At 43.1% G+C, this 22,867-nt stretch overlaps 1 protein-coding gene across 2 annotated transcripts in view; it reads right to left on the reverse strand.

The window, feature by feature from the left end:
• CAMKV (CaM kinase like vesicle associated) overlaps positions 1 to 22,867 on the reverse strand; it is a 124,647-nt gene that overhangs the window by 35,135 nt on the left and 66,645 nt on the right. The window lies entirely within an intron of this gene.

Consider the following 22,867-nt stretch of genomic DNA (forward strand, 5'->3'; position numbering starts at 1 on the left):
TAAAAATGAAGGACCATTAAGCTTTGAATCAGCTTTATTTTAATTCAGGTTCTTCAAACCTAGAAAATATTCATCAGAATTCTGTTCACCATCACAACTGTGGACAAAGGACAGCAACAACCTCACAGCAGTTCTTAAAGGGGTACTCCGCCCCTGGCATCTTATCCCCTATCCAAAGGATAGGGGATAAGACGTTAGATCGCCGCGGTCACGCTGCTGGGGACCCCGGGGATCGCCGCTGCGGCACTGCGCTATCATTACTGCGCAGAGCGAGTTCGCTCTGTGCGTAATGACGGGCGATACAGGGGCCAGAGCAGCGTGACGTCATAGCTCCGCCCCTCATGACATCACGGCCCGTCCCCTTAATGCAAGTCTATGGCAGGGGGCGTGGTGACCGCCACGCCCCCTCCCATAGACTTGTATTGATGGGGGCGGGTCATGACATCACGAGGGGCGGAGCCATGAAGTCACGCTGCTCCGGCCCCTGTATTGCCCGTCATTACGTGCAGAGCGATCTCGCTCTGCGCAGTAATGATAGCGGGGTGCTGCAGGAGTGATCCCCGGGGTCCCCAGCAGCGGGACCCCGGCGATCTGACATCTTATCCCCTATCCTTTGGATAGGGGATAAGATGTCTAGGGGCGGAGTACCCCTTTAAAAAGAAGAATTATACATAGGTGTAAATCACTGTTTCTCAACCAGGGTGCCTCCAGCTGTTGCAAAACTACAACTCCCAGCATGCCCGGACAGCCATTGGCTGTCCGGGCATGCTGGAGTTGTAGTTTTGCAACAGCTGGGGGCACCCTGGTTAGAAAACACTGGTGTAACCGTACTATTTCATCATCAGCTGATACTTTGGTGGCAGTCAGGGCATACAGACATAGCCAGTGTCATGTAACCAGTAGAGATGAGCGGCATTGCCCATATTCGAATTCGCAATATTTCACGAATATATAGACGAATATTCGTCCTATATTCGCGAATTTAGCATTTTCGTTATATTCGCATATGTGAATATTCGCGTATTCGAGGAAGAAAACAGTGAGGGGGTGGGCAACTTTACTATTGGTTGCTAGGGATGTTGTTGATAACCTCTGACAAGTGTATTTGCATCATTCTAATTGGCCCACAAGTGAAAAGAAGGAATATGCGAATATTCACATATGCGGGAAAAAAGCGAACATTCGCAATTTCGAATATATAGCGAAAATATTCGTAATATTCGAGAATTTGCGATATTCACGATAAAAATTCGAAATGCGAATATTCGCGCTCAACACTAGAAACCAGCTAATCTGTACCTCAAAAAGTCAAGAGGCCAGGCTCTACACATATTGGGGGAGATTTATCAAAACCCGTCCAGAGGAAAAGTTGCACAGTTGCCCATAGCAACCAATTAGATCACTTCTTTTATTTTTTACAAGGCCTCTGCAAAATGAAAGAAGTGATCTGATTGGTTGCTATGGGCAACTGGGCAACTTTTCCTTTTCACAGGTCTTGATAACTCTCCCCATTTACCCTAGGTAGGCCTAAATATGTGTTCACCTTTTGTAGTGCAAAAACTGATCTAAATTCAATTAATACAAAAGTTTCATTATGGATGTTGCCCAGCCAAGCCATTTTTAATAGAAAAATAATCAAAGCTTTCATTAAAATGTAGCAGTATGTTGGTGAATATGGCACGTGGCCTCAGCACGTTGACATTGTCAAAGAAGAGATTGTTGCAACCTATGATACTGATCTCTGCCGGACATTTTCCAACCAGAGTATAGACCAGCATCAGGTGGCACTTCATTGTGACCCTGACGCCGCTGATCGCTGACAGGATGATGGAGTTCTCCCCTTATGATTCTGTAATAATGACCACCCTGCCGTGGCATTGACATTTTCTGCCTTGTCATCTCTTTGTTATTTTCCATCGTTGAGGTTTTACATTTCTATCTGTGGTTTCAGTTTTAGTTCATATGTTGTTCAATTGTGTGAATTTCTTTTGAGAAAAGCGACCTGTGGAGAAGAGCACATCCCAGGATTGTCTCATCAAAGCTCTCGCTCTATCTCTGGTAAAATGTAAGTGTGCAGTCACGTGAATTTCACCAGGGTCATATATTATTCATAGTGGTCGTCTTCATAGCCATACAATGTGCTTTGTCTTCTTGGTCGTCTTTGAGCTCTAAAAAAGGAGCACGGCCGTGTGATGTATGCTATAGAGGATGCTGCAGTACATATAAGGAGTGAATTGTTTGTACTTGACTTTTTTTAATTGGCAGTAAAATCACACATAGAAAGATGGGCAGAAAAGCAGTGCGATATATAGGGCAGGAAAAAGAAGGGTGATATAGAAGGTGAAATGATCTGCGGTGAAACAACAATCCACAAATGTTATCCTTATTTATGTGGTACCCAGGTGGTAATAGCCCAGGGACAGATGGTAGTATAATCCCTTGTAGTGTTCGTGACGCCAGGATGTGGTTGTATGGTGTAGAGCACCGCCGACAACCAACCCAGAAATGGCATATATTAAATGAGAGTCCAAAGCATGTTTTGATGCAACTGGAACTTTACTGAAGAAGGCAGTATAACATTTCTTACAGAAGAGGGGACACAGGGAACCTCTCAGGCTTGCTTGGACTTGTAGTTGTAATAATGATGATGCAGGCCATTGTGCTACTGTTATGACTTTGGTAGGGATAGTAGAGACTTGACTTGTAGACATAGATGAGATTTACATATTAGATGTGGCTACAGACTTGTAGGCTTTGGCCTAGCTGGACTGGACTGAACTTGTACAGGACTGGTGCTTACTTTACTGTCCAGGAAGTAAGAGAGAAAAGAGAGAGAGCTAGTGTGGAGACTACAGCCCTTTATATATCAGGGGGCTACCATTGGTAGCTGGTTGCCTATGGTTACCTGTGCCTCTGGAACTCTGGGTGTCAGGTGATCACATACCACATGACCATGTCACATGACCTTAGGAAGGTCCTATACAGTGTAAACATCCTAATAACCTTTGCACATAGCTTATATTTACTGTACAATACCTGAAATAAACATACAGAATTAATGTACAATAGAAATGATAATAATGACCTAGGGGGATCCTGCAGGAGAGCCCTGTTGACTTGAGGGACTCTACCTGAGGGGACTTTAGGAACTGTACTGAACCACGTTCTGTACCGGGACACGACATTTACAAATAAAATTGTGTTACATTTAAAGGAAAATAAGGCTAGAGTTACATTTATGTGGCGTCCGGCTCCGGAGAAACTGGGCAAAAATTGCCATGAGTTGTGCATCATCCGGCTTCCATTGTTTGTGATTGTCGGACTGGGGAAGCAAGTCCAATCATCGCGAGTCCAATCATCCGACATCCAAACTGAGATCCGGATGATTGTGAACTGTCCCCAAATGAACAGGATCAGTTCTTCCCTCCGGTGTATTTTCTGCAGCGCCTGAGGGGGGGGAACTGACAACGCATTTATGTAAAGGAGGCCTCGCAATATTTTTGACTATATGTACAACTCTATTATCACGTCAACCGTTCACGTCTAGAGCTCCATAAACAGCAATGTTCATATATACAGCAACTTTATACATTATATTACCGATTCTGAGTTAAATCCTATATTTTACTCCAGAGCTGCACTATTCTGCTGGTGAATTCTCTGTGTACAAACATTACATTATAGTTACTGGGCTTCATAACTTATTGTTATGCAATGCCCCCTTAAGTATAATAATGCTGACTCATAATAATATGGCAAAACTGGACTTCTATAGCAGTAACTTCACCTTGCTCCTAAAAGTGGCTCCCAGTATTCAGATACCCCCAAGACTTAAACAGTACCTCTCATCATATTTTTATATTTTATAGTTTGTAATATATAGAACACTTTTCTAATAGGGTTCTATTAAAAAAATGTATTCTTTTATGTGTTTTTGGTGTTTAAACTTTTGGCCACTAGGGGTCTCCCAAGGAGTCCCTTTTTTGGTGATTTCGGACTCACGCCGGCCTGGCGGCTGAGTCTGAAATCTGATACTCAGCGCAGGAGTGAGTGCTGTGCGCGCATACCTGCCAGGCACGCTCCTGACTCTGCCAGCCCTGCGGTGTCTCAGACTCTTCCCGCTGACAAGGAGAGAAAGCACGTGCTGGCCCAGAGTCAGTTGAGCGCACCTCTTCAAGAGAGAAGATATTTTCATTTTATTTGACTCTGGGTCTGGCATACAGGAAGAAGGGCGGAAGTGGCCCGGCAAGGTTTCAGGTGACGTCGCGCCTGCCGGGTCCTGCCCACTTCCTCCCTTCTCAGACGCTCCTATCTGAGCTACCAAAGATGAACATAAAAAGGTATTTTTATGTGGTTTATAATTAAAATAAACGCTAGAATAGATAGAGTTAGAGACAGGGACAGATGGGGAGGGGGATTAGGGAAAGTTTAGTTGATAATAGGTACTCTTTAAAGTTTGGCTGATCTATATAAGAACTTAACAGTAACAAGAACAAATATATAAACGCATGTATCAATCCAAATTGGTAACAAATAACAAGAAAAGGATCTCACAAATACATGACAGAGAGCAAATAACAATAGAATATACAGCTTGAAAGCACAAAAAAATTATGACATCGGCTGTCAATGTCATCATATTTTGCCCCCCCCAACAGACCACTATAATGGTGTTCCAGATGAGTATAAGGTGACTGCAGCCATACCTTTATTGCTGTTTGTTCCTCTTTTCTTACTAATAAAAACCTTTTATCCAAAAGTCAGGCACAGTCGTATAGGCATGGTTTGGGGATGGCCAAGCCCTGCCGCCACCACGTCTATCCTGCCTTTCAGTACTGGGACCGCTGTGTCTTACTACACGGTGCATCCACAGCACAGGCGCCTGTCCCGTCGGCTCTAACGTGTGCGCACTGCTGCGTCGTGAATTGACGGAGGGAGCGCTCGCTCCTGACGTCTATGCGCTCAGTGCACATGTGCTGTACTAGAGGCAGTGAGTGGATGAACGACTGCCTCTAGTACAGCACATGTGCACTGAGCGCACAGACGTCAGGAGTGAGCGCTCTGTCAACTCAGGATGCGGCGTTAGAGCACACGTTAGAGCCGACGGGACAGGCCCATGTGCTGTGAATGCACTGTGTAGTAAGACACAGCGGTCCCAGCAATGGAAGGAAGAAGGGCGGCGGGGCTTGGCAAACCCCAAACCATGCCTATCCGTGTCTGACTTTTGGATAAAAGGTTTTTATTAGTGAGAAAAGAAGAACAAACAGCAATAAAGGTATGGCTGCAGTCACCTTATAATCATTTGGAACACCATTATAGTGGTCCGGGGGTCAAAATATGATGACAGTTGTGATTTAAAGCAGACCGAACTGGAGCAAACTACAAAAACTGACCCAAACTAGTTGTCTCTGAATCTTTCCCTAGATCTGTCCCTCATTACTGACTCTTATTGTCCCTGCAAACATCCCTAACAAAAAAATTCAATGTGCAAAACTGACCCTAATACAAATAAAACAGATACGATACTAGAACGGGAACCAAATCTAAGCAAAAAATGAAGAAAAGCTAAATAAAAAAAAGGCAAAATGGGATCACCAATAGTGTTGAGCACAAATATTCGTAACACACATTTTTATTGCGAATATCGGCAATTTGCGATTTCGCGATTATTTAGAATATAGTGCTGTATATTTGTAATGACGAATGTTGTTTTTTTTTTTTTTTTTCACATGTAAATTTTTATGCGCATTTTCCATGCAAATTTTCGCATGGAAAAAAAAGTGAATGAACATGGCGAATATGCGAATTTCGCAAACATAGGATGAATAATTGTCAATATATTCGCAAAATATCGCTGCTCATCACTAATCACCAACAGAAATATTTAAGATACAGATGCTAATACTACCACACTAGAATTATAACAAATATGAGTAATACTAATCATTAATGTGCCACACTGAAAAAGGCAGGGATGTTAAAGAAAGGCTAACTGATCAAAATGTTGTAAGCAAGCTGGATATGAGCAGTGGATCCACACTAATCTATCAGTTCTGAGGTGGTTGCATAACAATTATTCTAGACAACCTAATCGACAGGAGAAGTCAAAATAGCAGGGTGATTTCTAATATTTGTAACACTTAAAGGCATTAACCATCAAAGAGAACTCCTGTAGGGCCTTTGGTGACACACAGTTGTGCTGTAGACCCATCATCTTTAAATTTCTACTCGGGAAAAGTCAATCCATCATGGTTAGCCCTGCCACTTCAGATTCTAACCATGGCTGATAGCCCTCAGGACAAGATGGAGAAAGACTGTTCCAGATAGCTCACCCTGCAGGGCAGTCTACAGTCTCTCCTTCAAAGCCAGTCAGATACCACTGCAGGGCACTGTCGCCTGTATGAGCCCTTTCCCTACATGTACCCACAAGTGTGGCAGAGCTTCTGCTAACAATATGTTCTTAGGATTCCTCCCTTTATCAAGTCCAAAGCAAATTTTTCCAAAGCACCTGCTTCTTTAGCTTAAGTAGATCTTTCACATTTAAGAATTAGCAGATCCCATTAAGATGGATCAAAATATGGGCATTAAAACACCTTGCCATGATTCTTGGTCCAGTTAGCCACTGAGCATTAGAGACAGAAAGATGCCACCAGTCTTATAGGAGATCTATGGCTTTGGATGCAAGGTCATAGATGCACCTGTACTTAACTATTCCTACAGCGGCACCAGAAAAAGGTGTTATTCAGTGACAGTACACCCAGCCACAGTACACAGTATTCCATGTGTGGTCTGACTAGTGATTTTTACAGCGGTAGAATTATTTCCTTGTCGTGGGCATCTATGCCCCTATTGATGCACCCCATGATTTTATTAGCTTTGGAAGCAGCTGCCCGACACTGGTCACTACAGCTAAATTTACTATTAACTAAGACTCCTAAGTCCTTTTCTATGTCAGTCGTCCCAAGCGTTCTCCCATTTAATACATAATCCCAGCCCGGATTTTTCCTCCCCATGTGCATTACCTTACATTTATCAGTGTTGAACCTCATTTGCCACTTCCCAGCCCAAACCTCTAACCTATCCAGTTGTAACAGTGCACTGTCCTCTATTGTGTTTACCGCTTTACAGAGTTTAGTATCATCTGCAAAGATTGTTGCTTTACTATTCAACCCCTCTACAAGGTCATTAATAAATATATTAAACAGAACAGAAACCAAGACGGACCCCTGTAGTACCCCACTAGTAACAGTCACCCAATCAGAATAAGTACCATTAATAACCACCCTCTGTTTCCTATCACTGAGCCAGTTACTTACCCACTTACACACATTGTCCCCCAGCCCGATCTTTCCCATTTTATGCACCAACCTTTTATGTGGCACTGTATCAAATGCTTGGGAAAAATCCAGATATACAACATTCAGTGATTCCCCCTGGTCCAACCTGGAGCTCACCTCCTCATAGAAGATGATCAGGTTAGTTTGACAGGACCGACCCCTCATAAAGCCATGCTGATATGGAGTCATACATTTATTTGTATCAAGATATTCCAAAATAGCATCTCTTAGAAAACCCTCAAACAGCACAAACCCAAGGGTGGCTGAAACATTTGGCCGTCACGCCCCCCTCCCATAGACCTTGGCCGTGATATCACGAGTGGGCTGCAACCATGATGTCATGAGCCTCCGGCGCTGCTCCCGATGCTCTAAATGAACACTGGGTGCAGCAGGGATAAGATGTATGGGGTGGAGTACCCCTTTAAGATGGTTGTTAGTAGGTTCTCATAAGATACAGATTTATTAATCCAGCATGTTATCCAAAATGTGTATTCCACCCTTTCTGCCATCTCACTCTGCAATGGCAGTTAACCATCCTGGTGTACTCTTGGTGGAGATTTGCACTACTCTCCATGTTTTTTAAAAATAACATCACAACAAGAAGTCCTTGCTATGATATAATGTCCCTGCCAAAGCAAGAGTGTAAAAGAAAATCACAATATACTGTAATACAGTATGTTGAAAAAAAAAATCTATTGTTTAGAGGAAATCTATTACTTGGCTTATGCACTGTAAACTAGTGACAAAGAAAAACAAAAAACACTGTATTTACATCCTTCTGTGCAGCCGCTCTACTGATATGCAAGAGAACAAGCTGAATGCCATGCCATGCCCTCCACCCACCAGCAGGTGATTGACAGCTGTCTGCCTTTTCAATATGGAGGACTAGTGAATGCACGCACATAAGGGAGACGACTACTGTACAAGGCTTGGTGTCCTTGATATTCACAAGGATAACTTCAGAATGGCTGCAACAGAACAATGTAAGTTGTGGTCGGGGCTCCCCGTACCTTGACAAGTTAGCCCTAAAAATTCCTCACCCTAACCAAATGGCTTGAATTGTGCCTTAGCCGCAACATAGGGTATAAGCCTTAAGGGGTATACCCTGTAAATGAAGTGAAAATAAAAGGGGCGGGGGAGTGGGTGTCACAAGACAGGATGCCTGCTGTTGGGAGAGCCAATGTGGGTATTTAAGCCCTTAACGCCCCTCCCACAAATACAGGCTAATTTGGCCTTCACACTTGTGGTCGGGGCTCCCTGTACCTTGACAAGTTAGCCCTAATAATTCCTCACCTTAACCTAACCAAACGGCTTGAATTGTGCCTTAGGCACCACGTAAGGTACAAGCATTAAGGGGGCAAAAACATAACAAAATGATACAAAAATTTTTTATACCAATTACAACACCAAGGTTTCAAAAGCTTTCGGCATCTCTAATTTTGGATTTGGAATGTAACCATTGAAACATGAAGATCTCCAGCGTCCGTGTTTCCTGATAACGTGTGCCTAGACGCAGCTGAAGCAGCTCTTATACGAAACGAGTGGCCTGTAATACAAGCTGGATTTGCACCTACATTAGATACCAACATGCATATGTGGTGTCCCAGTACCACATTTCATACGGTACTTATCTATTTATGGGTCCTCATAGCCAGAGTCCCTAGGACGTAGGGATCCCTATAATCTAGTCTACCCCTGGTCGCCTCTATCTTAACGTATAATTAGTAATTTATGCATAGATAATATAAATAGTATAGTATAAATGTAAATAAATGGTTAATTACTTGTTTCCATGGTGTCGCAGGGCCTTCGGGTCATGTGATGCGTTCCAAGCCTCACTCTGGATGCGTTCCAGGCCTCACTTTGGTATTTCTTGCCTCCTTTTGGTATTATTATGTATATAGAAAGTCAGATGATCACCCAGAAGCCTGTGTGACGGTGAGTGACAGCTGACCTTGGACCTATCAAATTAGGCTCCACCCCCTGTCCATATAAGGGATGCAGCAGCCATTTTAGCTCTCTTGCTCCTGTGCTCTTGATGAGAGAAGACCTGTACAGCAGTAATCACAGTGAGTTAGGCCTGAGCCTTGTGGCAACGGCTGAACAATTATAGTTATAGAGTGTATCAATCCCCAAACACTCTGCGGGACCACCGGACCTAATCTACCCCTAAATCCGGACAGATCGACGCACTAATTACCTTGATTCTATTAAACTGCAAAAGACGCAAGGTCAACAGCAACTGTCAGTCATTGAAGTCTATACAAGTGTATTACAGAGACTGTTACTGTATTCTGAATGTACCGCATGTTCAAGAGTAAAGTTTACTTCAGTTCAAGTTTAACTCCAATGTGGACCTTCAGTCATTATCCGCATACACCTGTCGTTTCTGGGAAGGGCGGCGATAGGCCGAAGCTATACCTCAATAATACCAGCCGTCACCCTGGTGTCACGAGTGACAGGGTTAATATTAACCCCTCATATACCGTTACCATACCACCACTACCATAAACCCCCCAAGGGCTACCACAAAGCCTTTTTGGCGTCACGAACAGGATTCAGGTGTGTGCCTACCATTTCCACTAGTGAAAGTGTACTCCCCCTCTAAGAAAAGAACTTTATTCATGTGTTGCTGTGTACAGGAACTAAGCTTGTGGTGCATCATACAAGGGGGCCAAGAGAAAAGTAAGGGGGAAGGCGAAGATCTGTCTACAGTTAAAATGTGTAAACTGCGTAATGAGCTCATGCTGCGATCCTCTGGTCCGGTTGGTACAGGTGGAGCCGAACTGCTGCCGGAAAAGCGCGCAAAGAAAGCCCGCGCTGCGCCATGCCCCGCCCCAGGGCGTGGACGCCAAGTTGCTGTATCCCAGCCGAAATGGAACTCAGAGGTGCAGGAGTTGTTTCTGGAGGGACCGGAAGTCGGGGCTGCACTGATAGTGTCCTTCCTGCCCAGCGCCATTTTAGAGAAGCCCGCTATAAAAGATGCCACACAGAGCAACTTCTCCAGTCTGCAGAGAGAGCCGGAGAATACAGACATGGCGGAGAGCAGCGTTCCACGTGGTCAAGTTGGCAAAATGGCGCTGGAAACACAGAAAGTTGTGGCAGTCGCAGCCCAACTTTTTCAAGAACTTGCTGACCGTCTGCAGCGGTTGTCATTAGACGAAGAGGGGGCCTGCACTCTTCCCCCACTGCCTGATGATGACGACGATTGGCCAGAGACACCTCCAGCGAACAGTGCAGGGACACCTGGAGGTGCGTCACCGGTGAGATTGTCCCCTCACCACAGGACCTGGGGCTCGTGGGCCAAGATCCCGTCGGAGGAGTCTGCTGTGAGTACACCCCCGTCCAGAGCCTTCATGGAGAATGGACTGCAGCGGTAACCAGACCAACAGCCCCAACACAGCTTCCTTTCAAATATTTCCCGTCAACGGACTGGGAATCTGATCCCTCCAACAAGTTTACTTCAGTTCAAGTTTAACTCCAGTGTGGACCTTCAGTCATTATCCGCATACGCCTGGCGTTTCTGGGAAGGGCGGCGATAGGCCAAAGCTATACCTCAATAATACCAGCCCTCACCCTCGCGTCACGAGTGACAGGGTTAATATTTACCCCTCATATACCGTTACCATACCACCACTACCATACACCCTCCAAGGGCTAGCACACATATATGACAGAGAAACTGATTAGTTGACATAGCTGAAGAAGGGAAAAGCAACAAAGGATCATCGGGATTTTGTCACGTCACGTACACCCTGCCTGTATGGAGCAGGGGCTTTATATGCTTATGCCCCTCACATGATTCCTATATGACCCACCGACAGGTGCAGGGAGCATGAAATACTAACAGGCTTAAAACTTGTGCTCGGTGCCTCACCCGTGCTCGAGTCTGCAACACTGCATACATACCAGTAAGAAAACCTTAAACTTTAGTAAATCGATCAGAGGTGTGCTATGAACTGCATCCGATGGCACGCCTATAGAGGGCAAAAGTCAACTTAGTTGGATGAATAACAATATTCAGAACTAACATAAACAAACCACACACACATACACTATACTAGACTAACTTGAGTTAAAGTAAAGTTGCATCTGCTAACTAGCGAAACACTCGAAGCAGTGCCTGTTCTTGATAACCTGTGGTAGAATCATCCACTCTGAGAGAACAACCGGACACTGAAAACTAGAAACAGTCTGACATACTACTGATATACTACCTCTGACAGTATTACAAAAGGGGACACCAACAGGTGCTTGTCAAGCATGCCATAGTGCTAACCCAAGTCCCTGTTATTTAAGAGGCAAAAACCCTGTCAGGTAAATGGAAAACAAGAACCTGACTACACGAGACCTTTGGTGACAAAAGATCTTGCGGGTCCTATCACCTGTAGACCAAAACGAGACTCATGTATGTACCTTACCTGAAGACTATGACTGTATAGTCAGTCATACCCAATCTACTAACATTGCGACCCAACTGATCTTGGTAGTGATAACCCGCTGTAGGTGACAGGTCCCTGTAAAATCATCGTGCCTGCAAATGTGACAGGTCTTCGCGGGACCAACATGCCTGTAGATGTGACAGGTCTTAGCAAACCCTCGTAGCCATGAAAGGACATTGGGCAAATATTGTGCCTGTAGACATGACAGGTCTTTGCGTAACCATTGTGTCTATATGCTTGACAGGTCTTTGTGAAACCCTCGTGCCCGTAGACGTAACAGGTCTTTGTGTAACCATCGTGCCTGTAGATTTGACAGGTCATTGCGCAACCATCGTGCCTGTAAACTAGGCAGACATGACTGGAATACCACCACCTATCTCTCACAAACCTATTGCTCTAAGACGTGACCGTAACAATAACACTGCAGTACAACCCCCTACCAATGTGGCAGGCATGACAGGAAAACTATTTCCTATGTGTTGACATGTTTGCTTTGAAGATGTGTCGGCAACAACCACTAAAACAATGCAACTGCCCTACAGGCATAGCTGGCACTATGTGTATGCCTAAAATGATATGAGCCATAACATGATGACTGCTATGGTTGTATGCATAGAATGTCATGAACATAAGCACGGTATTTCTATGACCATATACCTGACGAAAGCTATGAAAACGTGAGATACATGTGAGCAACAATAACTAAAAACATCCCCCCCTACAGATGTGACAAACGGTATGAAATGTATGCTCGGTATCGCTGCTATGCAAATGCTGTGATGTGTATTATAAATGTATGTACGGTAAAGCTAGGAAACCACCCAGAATGAATGCTAAGCATAAAATACAATTTTCAGATGACTGAACGCACTGAAAAACTAACAACCAAAATGTCTCCAGAACATGCTAATCGTAAGCCCAGGATACAACATGCTAACTATATGCACAAATAAATATGCTAACCGCATGCCCAAAACAGAACAAGCTAAACGCATGCCCAGAATAGAATAAGCTAAATGAACACCCAGAATAGAACATGCCAACCGTATGAACAGAATAAACCACCCAACCTACCAACAGAACAGACCAACGGTGCCTACTACAAGTGTACGTATAGTATTAAAGCTACGAGCGCACGTACAGTATAAAAGCTACGAGCATAGTATAGTATAAATGCTAAAAGGGTACATACAGTATAAAAGCTATGAGCATATGTACAGTATAAATGCTACAAGGGTACATACAGTATAAAAGCTACAAGCTTACGTACGGTATAAATGCTAAGAGTGTACGTACAGTATAAATGCTACGAGCGTACGTACAGTATAAATGCTACAAACATACATACAGTATAAATGCTCCAAGCGTATGTACAGTATAAATGCTATGAACGTACGTACAGTATAAATGCTACGAACGTACATACAGTATAAATGCTATGAGCGGATGTACAGTATAAATGCTACAAGCGTACGTGCAGTATAAATGCTACGAGCGTACGTGTAGTATAAATGCTATGAGCGTACATACAGTATAAATGCTATGAGAGTATGTGCAGTATAAATGCATATAAATAAGCGTGGAACAAAATCTGTGCGTATAAACAGAATAATTCAATGAGCATATGTACAGTAATGATGCAACAAATGTATAAGCAGAATAAAAGCTGCAAATGTTTGTGCAGAACAAAAGCTACGAACACATGTGCAGTATTAAAACTGCGAGCGTATGTGTAGTATCAAGGCTATCAAGTGCATGTGTAGTAACAATACAACTACCGTATGTGCAGTAAATGCTATGAGCGTACATGTAGTATAAATGCTTTAAAACGTAAGTGCAGTATAAATGCCATGAACTTATCAGCAGTATAGTGCTATGAGGGTATGTGCGGTATAAATGCAATGAGTATATGTGCGGTATGAAATCTGTGAGCGTATAAACGCTTTGGATGTATGTGCAGTAAAAAATGCTACTAGTATAACTGCAGTATAAATGTTATGAGCACATGTAATGTATAAAAGCTATGAGCGTATGTGCAGTATTAATGTTATGAGCGCATGTGCAGTATAAATGCTATGAGCGTATCTGCAGTATAAATGTTATGAGCGCATATGTGCAGTATAAATGCTATGAGCGTATGTACAGTAAAAAATGCAACAATGAATGTGAGATTAGTGCATGTAATGACAGCATATATATATATATATATATATATATATATATATACCTACAGTGCAACATGTAACTCCAATAAAACTGCAGTCAATTCTTACAGAAGATACCCTGACCACAGATGAGGCTGGTTACAGAGTGTCATGAAGTGAAAAACACTGGGAAGGAACTGCTGGAGCTGAAAGGGTTACTATATCATAACTACAGTCATGAATTTCACCAAGTAGAAGTAAACATGTGATAGAACATTAACATTAACCATAATAGCACTGGAAAACAAGTTTACCTAGAGTGATAACGAAGCTGCAGTCTAAGCAGCAATCACTACCGAAGATACCTGACCACCGCTGGGACTCTCGTTACAGTGTGCCAGGCGCGATGGGCCGAGCTGTTAATTAAGTGGATTCTTAAGCACAGCAAAAGAAAACAAGAAGCTGAGACTTCAGCGGAACTCAACCTACCAAACAGGCGTGCCATCACCTGGCATTGTCCTTAGACTGCGAGATGGCTGCAGCGGTGGCCAACTTCTGGAGCTTTCAGCAAAAGCCAACTCTGTAGTTGGTTTACCTAAGTGCTCCCCCTGAATACACCTTGTATGTCCGCCCGGCTCCCGAATCCTGCCACGCTGCAGGCAGGCAGGAGGCTAGACTTACCTGACCGCCGCTGCTCCTTCAGTCCCACAAACTTGATCTGTGCCGCTGCACGCCATGACAGATCAAAACAGCGCAGTGAGGCGCATGTATGCCAGCACCCTGTGTTGCTGATACGATTCTCCCACCAATTCCGCAAAACATCACGTATGTCACAAGACAGGACGCCTGCTGTTGGGAGAGCCAACGTGGGTATTTAAGCAATTAAATCCCCTCCCACAAATACAGGCTAATTAAGCTTTCACACTTATACATCAGTTTTTTTGTTTTGTTTTTTACATTTCTGTCACTAGGTTATGTTGCACTTACATAGAGCAGCATAAACCTAGTGACAGAGACTCTTTAAAGGGATACTCTAGTGAAAAACATTTTTTTTTTTAATTTTAAATCAATTGGTGCCAGAAAGTTAAACAGATGTGTAAATGACTTCTATTAAAAAATCTTTACCCTTCCAGTACTTTTTAGCAGCTGTTTGCTACAGATAAAATTATTATCTTTTTGAATTTCTTTATTGTCTTGTTCACAGTGCTCTCTGCTGACACCTGATGCCCGTATCAGGAACTGTCCAGAGCAGGAGAAAATCCCCATTGCAAACCTATGCTGCTCTGGACAGTTCCTGACACGGACAGAGGTGTCAGCAGAGAGCACCATTGACAAGACAAAAAAGTGATTAAAAAAGAAAAGAATTTCCTCTGTAGTATACAGCTGCTAAATAGTACTGGAAGGGTAACAATTTTTTAATAGAAGTCATTTACAAATCTGTTTAACTTTCTGGCGCCAGTTGATTTAAAAAAAAAATTGCACCAGAATACCCCTTTAAGTCCCCTAGAGGGAATAAAAGCATACTTAAAAAAGAAAACCTGAAACTAAAAAAAAATCATTACCTCTGCTGGGCCATGTGCCCAGCAGAGGTGAGTGAAATGAGTGTTAGGGTCCCATCCGAAATGAGGCCACCTCCGTGTGGTGTATGGGGGACACGTTTTGATCAAAAAATGCGCTAAGAGTCTCCATTTTTTGATTTTTTGACCAAGAGTGCTGCTGCAACCTTTGTTTTTGTATAATTAAGATAATTGGTATCACCCCATTTCATCCACGTCCAAACTGGTAAAATATTGTGCCAGTGAATACCGTAGAAAAAAAAAACAAGTAAAATAATTGACATTTTTTTATCACCTTGGCTCCTCGAAAAAATGGATTAACAGTCACATGTACCCAATTAAAATTACAGCTCACGCTACAACAAGAAAGTCCTCATACAGATCCTTAGATGAAACAATTAAAAAGGTATAGGCATTTGAATATAGTGATGCAAAACACATTTTGTGACGTTTAGATTTTTTTAGCAATAGAGAATATAAATGTGTAGTAATATCAGAATAAAGTCTTTTTTACCATATAGTAAACATCAGAAGTTATAAGCCGCCATTCTTAAGTACAGTCACACATACCATATCTGCAACGGATTTGATGCTACAGATTTGATGTTGTGCTTAATTATTTACTTATATTGATTTAACAGGATCTATGCAGGACCCTAGAGTGTTTATCAGCTATATCTACCCTCTTCTCCTTCTGCTTACTAAGACTTAACATGATGTAAACAGAATCCGTTATCTTTCCAATATCTTGCTCCCCAAAAAATGTTTTCAAATCAATTGGTGCCAGAAAGTTAAACAGATTTGTAACTTACTTCTATATAAAAATCTTAATCTTTCCAGTACTTTTTTTCTGCTGCTGTATGCTACAGAGGAAGTTGTGTAGTTCTTTTCTGTCGGACCACAGTGCTCTCTGCTGACACCTCTGTCCGTGTCAGGAACTGTCCAGAGCAGGAGAGGTTTGCTATGGGGATTTACACCTGAGGTGCTGTTTTTGGAAGAAATAATCTCTGATTTTCTATTTGTGGTTAACCCCTGAAGCCCTGATTTTATAATTAGGTGGGCGCCACAGAATCCACACAATCCTTTCTCTCCAACCCCCGAATAAAAAAAAATAAAAATGGATGTACTTCAATGTGGCCCATCCCACAAAAAAACATGCTCTCGTATGCCCATGTAATTGACACTCATTTACAGAGCCTATAGACAGCCTGATTAAACAGGGAGATGTGCGGCCAATAATGATTTTATTGGCGCCAAAAAGATCAGTACAAAGTGTTTAGTTCAAACTAATGACTGTTTTCTCATTCGTCTGCAGATCACTGACTCTCCTATGAATGCTCCTTCACCCAATAATCAGCTTGTGTAAAAGAGTCTTCAGTCTGTCAAACATCAAGCAAGCAGAAGCTGAGTAGTGTCAGACACTACTGTACATAAAACAAATACACAACTAAGTTAAAGTTTTATTAAGTTAACCTAGCCTGTTTGGAAGAAACAGGGGGAGGGTTGGGGGAGAGAGAGAGAGACAGAAATAAGAGAGCCTCAGATCTTGGGCATATTCAAAATTCTTAGATAATGGGTTGGGAATTTTAATGGGTTAAACATCATCAGCTTGTGATTACATTAAGGCCATTTGCATATGTTACTATATACACTGCTCAAAAAAATAAAGGGAACACTTAAACAACACAATGTAACTTCCAGTCAATCACACTTTTGTGAAATCACACTGTCCGCTCAGGAAGCAACACTGATTGACAATCAATTTCACATGCTGTTGTGCAAATGGAACAGACAGCAAGTAGAAATTATAGGCAATAAGCAAGACACCCCCAATAAAGAAGTGGTTCTGCAGGTGGTGACCACATACCATTTCTCAGTTCCTATGCTTCCTGGCTGATGTTTTGGTCACTTTTTAATGTTGGTGGTGCCTTCACTCTAGTGGTAGCATGAGACGGAGTCTACAACCCAGACAAGTGGCTCAGGTAGTGCAGCTCATCCAGGATGGCACATGTGGCAAGAAGGTTTGCTGTGTCTGTCAGCGTAGTGTCTTGAGCATGGAGGCGCTACCATGAGATGTGGAGGAGGCAGTAGGAAGGCAGCAACCCAGCAGCAGGACCGCTACCACTGCCTTTGTGCAAGGAGGAGCAGGAGGTGCACTGCCAGAGCCCTGCAAAATGACCTCCAGCAGGCCACAAACGTGCATATGTCTATTCGGTCAGAAACAGACTCCATGAAGGTGGTATGAGGGGCCGACATTCACAGGTGGGGGTTGTGCTTAAAGCCCAACACCATGCAGAGAACACCGAGAACACCAAGATTGGCAAATTCGCCACTGGCGCCCTGTGCTCTTCACAGATGAAAGCAGGTGCACACTGAGCACATGTGACAGAGTCTTGAGACGCCGTGGAGAACGTTCTGCTGCCTGAAAAATTCTCCAGCATGACCGGTTTGGCGGTGAGTCAGTAATGATGTGTTTGCCAGAGGTAGCCTGACTGCCATTAGGTACTGAGATGAGATCCTCAGACCCCTTGTGAGATAATATGCTAGTGTGGTTGGTGCTGGGTTCCTCCTAATGCAAGACAATGCTATTCCTCATGTGGCTGGAGTGTGTCAGCAGTTCCTGCAAGAGGAAGTCATTGATGCTATGGACTGGCCTGCCCGTTCCCCAGACCTGAATCCAATTGGGCACATCTGGGACATCATGTCTCGCTCTATCCACCAACTCCACGTTGCACCACAGACTGTCCAGAAGTTGGCGGATGCTTTAGTCCCGGTCTGGGAGGACATCCCTTAGAAAACCATCCGCCTCCTCATCAGTAGCATGCCCAGGCATTGTAGGGAGGTCATATGGGCACGCGGAGGTCACACACACACACTACTGAGCCTCATTTTGACTTGTTTTAAGGACATTACATCAAAGTTGGATCAGCCTGTTATGTGGTTTTCCACTTTGATTTTGAGTGTGATTCCATAGCCAGACCTCCATGGGTTGATAAATTTCATTTCTATTGATAATTTTTGTTTGATTTTGTTGTCAGCACATTCAGCTATGTAAAGATGAAAGTATTTAATACGATTAGTTCATTCATTCAGATCTAGGATGTGTTATCTTAGTGTTCCCTTTATTTTTTTTGAGCAGTGTATGTTTATTTAGCTGCATTCATATCTTTGGTCTGCTAATAAAATGTCTGTATGACACCAAACAACTTCCATGCACAAGATCTTTCTGATGAATGGGACACGTGCACGAAACTTGCTGGGTGTTGTATGGTTGCCTTGGCAACTGCATCTCTGCACTGATCTGTGCAGAAGCTGTGGGAGAGTAGCTTTGGCCTTACACTTTTAGTCCTGCTAAATAACTGTATACACCCAGAAAATGGCCAGAACATAAACTAGTTGAGTATGTTCAGCCCTGTAAACTGAGTAGGACCATTGCCAGTATATGGTGGCATATGTCAGCATCCCTTCTTGAAAGGTTTGTGACATATACCAGTAATGTACTAGGTAACAAACAATACAAACTCAGCATATGTGATACATGTGTGTGTAAGTAAGAGGTGTGTGATTATAGGTGGTATTCTGTATCTATAGATGCTGCACAGTACCAGTTTTTCTGTCCTGTATGCTGGGATACTTTTCCTGTCCTGTATGTGGTAGAGCTTTTCCCACCACAGCAGAGCTGCGCACAATTCATCATCCTGATGCACCTTCTTGATAAATAAGATGCACGCTAGTCAAACCCACCACCCAAATAAACGTGGGAAAATAGCTCTACCATAGACATTCTTTGATAAATCTGGGCCATAAGGGGAGATTTATCAAAACCCGTGCAGCGGAAAAGTTGCCCAGTTGCCTATAGCAACCAATCAAGTTTCTCCTTTCATTTTTAAAAAGAGCTCTGCAAAATAAAATAAGTGATCTGATTGGTTGCTATGGGCAACTTTTCCTCTGCACAAGTTTTGATAAATCTCCCCCATAGTGTTTATGGTTGTGACTATAAAGCTCCATTTTATTCTTTGCAAAATGAAGAGAGAGCAGGGGAGCACTTACAGTGCAAAGTTGCTTCTGCGGTGCAAATCTTTCTTTATTAACGGTGCATGTTACATTCCAGAGACGCAGGACGCCATAGATTCTATATAGAATCTTCTTGAAAACAGGAAAGAGCTCTCCTAGGTTAATATCTCTTGTACGAGATGGACATAATGGCAATCCAAAAGTATTATAGTTTTTAGGGATCGGGAGAGCAAACACAGCGGATGGCATGGACATAAAGAAGGCTCTCCTGCAGAAGGAAGGGAAATTGATTATTAAGATGAATGCCCAGGGAAGTCTTGGCTTAAAAGACAGATTGGATATGAGCATTTTTCTATATTTCTCTATATTATCTTCATTGCATTAGTAGTAAATTGTATTCCTTGTTTTTAGAACACTGTGTTTTATGGGAACACTCACCTTCCGTGACGTAGAGAGGGAAAGATGTATTTACCTGCGTGGTCTAAAGAAGCGCCGGACGCAAAAGCAGCTGTTTACCTTTGTCTGCTGACGTTAATAAAGAAAGATTTGCAGTACAGAAGCGACTCTGGACTGTAAGTGCCCCCCTTCTCACTTTTTTGCTTTGTTTCATGGATTTATCTATGGGTTGGAGCACACGGAAAGAATCGCCAGGTGTTTTTCTGCAACCATAGTCCTGCTGCATAGATTCCAGTCTCGGCCGGTGAAAGTAACCGGAGCAGTCAGACAGTGCCGATCTCTGTTTCTTCTTATGCTATGCTCTATTTTATTCTTGTCACTCTAAATTATAGTGTGTAAGAAGCTGTGAGTTGTGTCAAGGTGTTGTCAGGAATATTTTATCCAGGCATTTTTGGGGCAATGGCACAGTAAAGACTTCTTTCTGGCAGCTCAGCCATGCAGCTCATTTTTGTATCATCATATCTGCGCTCTGTGAAACAACCACACTGTCTTTTTCCAGAACAACCTGAGGTTTCCTGTGGGATTTTCTTTGTATCCCTGAATAATTCTTTTGGAAGTTGTGGCTGAAATCTTTCTAGGTCCACCAGACCATGACTTGGTATTAAGAGATCCCTTATTTTTCTACTTCTTAATAAGGCTTGGGATATGTTTTATTTTCCGTCTTTATAAATTTCCATTACCTTGTTACGTATATCTTTTGACAGTTCTTTTCTGCTCCCATGGAGTGCGTCCACATGAGAGCTAACAAACTCATTGCCTATTTATACACAGACAGTAATTGCAATTTAAAAAGCCACCGGTGTGGGTAATTAATATTTAATTGTCATTTTAACCTGTGTGTCTCACATTTAAGGGTATGTAAACTTTTGATCAGGACCACTTGGGTAATTTCTGTTATTATTATTATAATCATTATCATTTATATTTGTATCTTTAAATTATCAGTCACATTTTCTAAATCAATGCCCCAATGTAACAATTTCTGCCAGGTATGCAAACTTTCATATGTAGCTACCAGGTTTAAAGGGGTACTCCGCCCCTGGCATCTTATCCCCTATCCAAAGGATAGGGGATAAGATGTTAGATCGCCGCGGTCCCGCTGCTGGGGACCCCGGGGATCGCCACTGCGGCACCCCGCCATCATTACTGCACAGAGCGAGTTCGCTCTGTGCATAATGACGGGCAATACAGGCGCCGGAGCAGCGTGACGTCAATGCTCCGCCCCTCATGACATCACGGCCCGTCCCCTTAATGCAAGTCTATGGCACGGGGCGTGATGACCACCACGCCCCCTCCCATAGACTTGTATTGACGGGGGCGGGCCGTGACATCACGGGGGGCGGAGCCGTGACATAACGATGCTCCGGCCTCTGTATTGCCCGTCATTACGTGCAGAGCGATCTCGCTCTGCACAGTAATGATAGCGGGGTGCCGCAGCGGCGATCCCTGGGGTCCCCAGCAGTGGGACCCCGGCGATCTGACATCCTATCCCCTATCCTTTGGATAGGGGATAAGATGTCTAGGGGCGGAGTACCCCTTTAAGAAAGCGGAAATGCAGGGTAGCTGAAATGCCTAAAAGACCATAGAACTTTGATAAAGTCTGTTTTTGGGGCTGGATTTTTATTAAATGAAAGGCAGGTTGGTAGTGGGGCGTATTATTCAACTCCTGCTCAGTCTAGGTTTTAAGTGAAATGAAATGAAAAGTGTAGCCTAAATTAGCACATGTGCTGAAAACAACTTGTTACTAGCCTTTAAAACAAGATGTGTGTGTGAGTGACACATTTGATTACTATTTTGTTAGATGGCTGGTAGTAAGCCACCTATATAGATAGGGAAGATATATTGTTAGTGCTTGGATGAGCAGGATTTACTTTGTATTTCGTGTTTGAATGTAAAGGCTTTGATAAACATAAACACAGAAAAAACCCTGTTTGAACTATACAACTGTGTCACTGTCTTTGACACGCTGTTCTGCCATTATTTGCCTCAATCTATGGGGCTCAAAAGATTAGTTGGACCTGTGTGCGAGTATATTTGAAGCCTGTACACATCATAGTGTAATGTTAATAGAGGTCCTGTGTAGTGCGTATTTTTATATAGATCATGTGCACAGTATAGTTTGCATATATATGCCCTCATTTACTATTATGTTTTTGTATAAATTTAGAACCCAAGAGTCAGGAGGGAGGGGGGATTCTAAACAGTTGATTACCTCATGCCTTGGGGAGGGAGATATGAAAACTGCTGTTTTACCTCAATAAATCAATTAGGCCTCATTCACATTGCCGTTGGACTCCGCTATTCGGAGTTCCGTCGGCAATCCGTCCAGAAGGACAGGAGTTTAGCGGAGAAAAAAATTGTGCAAGCACTATTTTTTTCTCTGCTAAAATCCTGTTAAATTACTGGGTCACAGACGGACCCCATGCAAGTGAATGGGGTCAGTCATGACCCTGTAGTAGCCACCCGTTTTAGGGTCCGGTTATCTCAGAAAAAAAAAGAGCCAATCGGACAATTAACGGTTCAGATGGAAACGGCCTTGTGAACCTAGCCTTGATGTTCTGAGTTCACATGAACCAGAGGTGGGTGGTGTCTTCTCTGAGGAAAGGGAACATAAGGATTGAATGATCTCAGGACAAATCGGAGCTACCAAGGAAAGGAGAGAGACTGAACTGTGAACACCTATGAATTGAGCTAGTCAGTCTGTCACCTATACCCTAGGTGACTACAGGAGATGAAATACACAGAAAGTATTGGCCATCAATAGATCCAATGGATCGCTGTAAGCAGAGGAAAATACTTTCTTATATAGGGAATTGTATCACTATTTGTACTCAGACAAGGCAACTTATTGTAACAGAGTGTAACAAGTCCTAAAATGTTGCCAATACAGAGTTAGTAACTCCTGGTAATGTTATCAC

Source organism: Hyla sarda, chromosome 6, assembly GCF_029499605.1.
Source record: "Hyla sarda isolate aHylSar1 chromosome 6, aHylSar1.hap1, whole genome shotgun sequence".
NCBI lineage: Eukaryota > Metazoa > Chordata > Amphibia > Anura > Hylidae > Hyla > Hyla sarda.